This window comes from Sus scrofa, chromosome 9 (genome assembly GCF_054392235.1).
Source record: "Sus scrofa isolate SSC_HxYL_T2T_F1_AM1 chromosome 9, Sscrofa_HxYL_maternal_Yorkshire_Landrace_v2.0, whole genome shotgun sequence".
Classification (NCBI taxonomy): Eukaryota; Metazoa; Chordata; class Mammalia; order Artiodactyla; family Suidae; genus Sus; species Sus scrofa.
The window spans coordinates 34,991,188-34,997,187 of record NC_139391.1 but is presented as its reverse complement, the minus strand read 5'-3'; the positions used below and the strand labels follow the sequence as shown (position 1 = coordinate 34,997,187).

Below are 6,000 nucleotides of genomic sequence, written 5' to 3'. Positions count from 1 at the left end.
TCTGAGAGAGAGAGAGAGAGAGAGAAATTTAGAATCACAAATGCTCTTGATAAAAAGAACTGAAACTACTTAATAATGGAAATCTTAAAAGATCGTATTTGATAGCTTGTCAAAATAATTACCAAGGAAGTATGTGCTAACATTCTTTATATTATTTTTAGGTGTAAACACAGAAAAAAAATGCGTTCTGTAGCTTGAGGCAGTGAGATCCAATTAAGAATGAGAAGTTTTTAACAGCTAAGGCAATGCCATCACACATCTGGTGAGCTTGAGTGATTATTAAAGATTCTATGGCAGCATGAGTGGGGGAACTTTATGAGTACCAAATCCACATAGAAAGATATTAATTGAATTTGAGACCATTTTGGGATCTCAAATGTGTGATAATAGACAATCTCTAAGCTCTTCATTGAGGTCCTTATAGACACATGTGTCATGTCCACCTTTGCTATTTCTTGCTCAAATATGTGTAGATTTGTGAAGTACTGGGCAGTCATTTGCAATGCATACACACCTACACATACACATACATATAAGCTAAAAAAAGTATTTTACTCAAAGAACTAGCAACTCTATATACAAAGGCATCAGGGAAAATACAGATTTGAGATTCAGAGAGTGAGGAGAGCAAAGGCCATTTGTCAAAGCATTTTCCTTGTCGACTCTGATCACAGACACTTCTGAAAGGTCTTTACCTACTCTTTGACCACATCACCTGCTATATAAGCTCAATTACAGCAAAGGAAATTAGAGTGACTATCATTCTTTCTTTGGGCAGAGCCAAAGCTAATAGTCACTAGCCAGTAACCCAGGGATAAAAGTTGTACAGATTCTATAATAAATTTATTAAAAATTGCTGCCAAATCTGCTTTTCCTTGTTTTCCATACGTTGTGATTCATAACATCATTTATGCAATCATGTAAGCTAGACATATAGGAGTAAACTTCTTTTCTCATATTCTTCATTCTCCACTTCCAAGCCCTGACAATCCTGTAGCTCCTATCATTACACTACTTCTTAAGCCTGATGCTGCCTCTCTATATCCATTGTTTATGTCCATCATTGCATCTTAGCGACATTGTAGAATATTCTCCCATGACACCTATCTCGTGTATTTAAAAATCTCTTTTTCATGCAAATCAAAATCACAATGAAATATCATCGTATACCTGTTGGAATGGTTATTATCAAAAGGACAAAAGTTAATGAGCATTGGGAGGATGTGGATAAAAGGGAACACTTGTGCGCTGCTGGTAGCAATGTAAGTTGGAACAGCCACTGTGGAAAACAGCATGAAGTTTCTACAAAAAAAAATAAAATAAAAATAGAATTACAACATGACCCAGTCATCCCACTCTGGTTTCATATATATGAAATAAAATCACTATCTTGCAGAAATACCCCCACCTCATGTTCCTTACAGTATTATTCACAATGGCTTAGATATGGAAGGAAATAATATATATGCCCATTGACAGATGGATGAAGAAAATGTGTTGTGTGTGTGGTGTGTCTGTATATACATAATAAAATAGTACTCAATTATTAAAGGAAAGGAAATACTGTCATTTATGACAACATGGATGAGAGCATGGAACTTAGTAAGTGAAATAAATCAGATGGAGAAAGACAAGTACTCACAGAAAGAAAGAGTAGATTGGGGGCTGCCAGGGGCTGGAGTGTAGGGGAAGGGACATTGGTCAAAGGGTACAAAATTCCAGTTAGAAGATGAAAAGTTCTAGAGATCTAAAGTACTTCATGGTGACTATAGTTAACAACACTGTATTGTATACTTATAAGTTTATAAAAGAGTGGGTCTTAAATGTTCTCACCACACACTCACACATACACACAAGCAGCTCTGTGAAGTGGTGGATGTGTTAAATAACCTATTGTGGTATGTCATGGTATATATATATACTAAATAATCACACTATACACCTCAAACTTACACAATGCTATATTGCAATTATATCTCTATAAACCTGCAAAAAATTATACCTCAATAAATACCTAAATAAATAAATCCTCAATAAATAAATTATACCTCAATAAATAAAAACTCTATTTTATTCCTCTCTCTCTCTCTCTCTCTTTTTTTTTTTTTTTTTTTTTTTTAAGGGCCACATCTGCATTATATGGAAGTTCCCAGGCCAGGGGTCAAATCAGAGCTACAGCTGCCAGCCACAGAACATGGGATCGGAGCCATGTCTGCAACCTATGCCACAGCTCACAGCAATGCTGGATACTTAACCCACTGAGTGAAGCCAGAGATTGAACCAGCATTCTCATGGATCCTAATTGGGTTCATTACCACTGAGCCATGACAGGAACTCCTATCCCTTACAATAATAAAAAACTTATTATGTATTCCTACTTTTAAATCCTCCAATGAATAAACTATGCATCTATAATAAAATCCAAATTATTTTGTGAAGCATACCAAACTCTCTATGGTCTATTCCTGATCTGACAGGCAATAAAAGTACCATTTCCCTTTCTTCTGGCAACAAAACCTGCCTTGCTGGCTACAGTTGTGGGTATTAACCCAAACCAAGCAATTATAAAACTTATTATACCCATATATGTTGATTGGCAGATAAGTTGGTATGTAACCAAATGTAGGTTATCTCCTAAAATCTGTCTAACTCCAGGTGGGAATGGACAGTTTTTAGGAGATAACTTACATTTGGTTACACACCATAAAAACATTCTTTTAAACTCTAATCATGTAGTTAAAGAACCTAACAGGCCTGGGGTCCATTTTCAAAGACTTCATCCTCCACATCATTCTCATCTAGCAGTAGAGAAGAAACTGCCCGAGGAAGAGTAAAAATTAGAAGTGGACGCCCTAGTTTAAGTCCCCGGCTACAGGGGTCCTTAATGCCAGCTTCCACCTCTACAACTGTACTCTGTTCTTACATTTTGTACACGGTCTAATGAATTTCCTATTTTAGCTTAAACAGTTGTATCCTCATATTTTCACATGTGACTTAAGAGTTTTGACTAAGGCAAACTGCCTGGATTAATCCTTTTCTCCATGACTTTAGTCCCTCTTGTCACCACTTTGAAGACTTGTTTCATATTCATAACTGCAAGTTTATCCCTAGATTCCATTTTGAAATATTCCTAAACATACATTTTTTCCTTCTTTAATTTCATTCTTGTCTCATGGAAAGACTGGCTTTTTCATGTTTTCTGCACCCCAACAGGTAGACTGGAAAGAGCTTTAGAATTCAACAATGTGATCTTCCAAGAGCCTTAAGAGGTCACGATGGCACCAGATAAAAATAAATTTTGTTGGACAAAGTCAGCCCCTGGTGGAATGGATACTTCTGAAACAAGACAAACAAGAGGATTGTCCAAAGAAGAAATATAGGGAAGGGAGAAGAGTTTCGATGATGGAATTTGACTCATAATATCCTGAAAGCACTTATAATAAATAATCATCATCACTTTGTGATACTGGTGAAATACTCCAGTCAGAAAGCCTGAGTATTTGCTCAGAGTCTTTGGACAAATAATTTAATCTCATTGAGTTTGGTCCCTTTCCAATTATTGGCTATTAACTTATATGGCTATATCATAGGTACAGTGTGATGACGAAGTACTTAATGAATAAATTCCTAAAATTGGATAGAATTTTTCAAATGAGAGAATTCTATAAACATAATAACTTAAGCCAAAAGAGTTATGTCTCAGATGTTATATCATCAGATGCTGAGACAGCCTAGTGAGACAAGAGACTCTAACACACCACCCTCAGTGATACTGAATAGGGGTTATATTTTCTGTTTACTTACCTATTAGTGCTGCCAAAGTTAAAATAATACTATTTTCAAGTCATTCCACTTTTTGAGAATAACAGAGAAAAATATCATTTCTGATTTTCAAGACTGGAATTCAATACATAATATAAATATGCCACTTGTGAAAGGCTTGACTATTTCACTGATACTGCTAAAAATTAAATGAGAAAACATGCTATTTGGGATATTCTTAAAGACTTTTTGTTTGTTTGTTTGGCTGATACTGCAAGGATTCAAGATAATTAGATTTATGAAACAACATAGCAAGAGCACCCAATTTCAGCCTTGTGACAGGCTCATTGATAAAACCTGCTCAGGCAGAAAACCAAGTTGGGGAAAATGACAGTTTATTATTCTTCTCCTGAAGTAAAGGAAGTATCCTTAGAAACTGGAATCAATCCATCCTCTTTTAAGCAGACTAAGTATATTAGTCTTTTTCTTTTATTAAAATGAGCACGAATTGAACATTCATAAATTGATTTTCTCTATTCAGTCTTAGTTTGAAACAGCTTCCTACGCATTTTAACAGCCATTTTCTGAGTCTCAATCTCCTGGTGACGCCATCCAAATGTAGTGCTGACCTTATCGCAGCAAAGAAAGCAGTTTCAACCTGGCAAAAACTTAAAGAAAATGAAGTGTCTCCTTATAAACAGAGGAAAATAGCAATGACAACTATTTTTATTACTAAATCCTAAGATTTGCAGTTTTAGCATAATAGTCACTAGCCCTTTGGTGTAAATATAAAGCCATAGAATCAACATATAAGTTTTCATATTTATATGTCTTTCCACCATATTTATTGAGCATCTGCTCTGGGTAAAGCATTGAACTGGGGATAGACATAAAAATATAGCATGACACTGAATTTAAAAAAATCAAGTTTGACTTCTCTAAAATCCTCATTCTTTGTGTAGATCCAAATATCTGGTATCATTATTATTCTGTGTGAATAACATATTTTTACATGTCCTTTATGCAAGTCTGCTGACAATGCTATTAGATTATTTTTTGTTTGAGAAAGTATTTGTTTCACCTTCATTTAAAGAAAATTAATAGAGATTATTTTTAGAAGTTTTACATTTTTCTAAAACTTAATGAATTTTATTATAGATAGATACACTATCTACATAGTGTACAACTATCATCACAACCTAATTTTACAACATTTCTATCCCAAACTCTCAGTCCATCCCTCCCCCTCAACCTATCTCCTTTGGTTACCATAAGTTTTTCTGTTGTCCGTGAGTCTCTTTTTGTTTTGTATCTTTTTTTTTTTTTAATTCTACATATGAGTGATAACACACAATGTTTGTGTCTCACTATCTGACTAATTTCACTTACCATGATGATTTCTAGGTCCATCCATGTTGCTGCAAATGTCACTATTTCATTCCTATTTATGGCTGAGTAATATTCCATTGTGTATATGAATTATATCTTCTTTATCCACTCCCCTGTTGATGGTCATTTGGGTTGCTTCCATGTCTTGGCAATTGTATATAGGGATGCAATGAACATTGGGGGTACATGTATCTTTTCGAGTCATGGTTTTCTCTGGATGGATGCCTAGCAGTGGGATTGCTAGATGATATGGAAATTCTTTTTTTCAGTTTTTTGAGGAATCTCTGTACTATTTTCCATACTGGTTGCACCAATTTACATTTCCACCAACAGATTAAGAGGGTTCCCTTTTCTCCACACCTTCTCCAGCATTTATGGTTTGTAGACTTTTTGATGATGGCCATTCTGGCTTGTGTAAGGTGGTACCTTATAGTAGTTTTGATTTGCATTTTTATAATAATTAGTGATGTTGAACATCTTTTCATGTGTGTATGGCCATCTGTATGTCTTCTTTAGAGAATTGTTTGTTTAGATATTCTGCCCATTTTTGTGATAATGTTGTTAGTCTTTTTGGTATTGAGCTGCATAAGGTGTTTATATATCCTGGAGATTAATCATTTGTCAGTTGCTTCATTTGCAAATATTTTCCCCTCTTCTGTGCATTGTCTTTTAGTTTTGTTTATGGAGAAAAAACTTTTAAGTTTAATTAGGTCCCATTTGTTTAGTTTTGTTTTATTGTCATTACTCTAGGAAGTGGATCTGAGAAGATACTGCTGTGGTTTATGTCAGAGAGTGCTTGGTCTGTTTTCCTCTGAGAGTTTTACAGTATCTGGTTTTATATTTAGACCT

General features: G+C 34.8%; 1 long non-coding RNA gene across 1 annotated transcript in view; it reads right to left on the bottom strand.

The window, feature by feature from the left end:
- Positions 1 to 535: 535 nt before the first annotated feature.
- The window catches only part of LOC146399834 (uncharacterized), a 309,733-nt gene continuing 304,268 nt past the window's right edge, over positions 536 to 6,000 (bottom strand). Inside the window, exon 10 of the long non-coding RNA XR_014815144.1 lies at positions 536 to 1,302. This is a non-coding gene — a long non-coding RNA (uncharacterized LOC146399834). The remainder of the gene's footprint in view (positions 1,303 to 6,000) is intronic.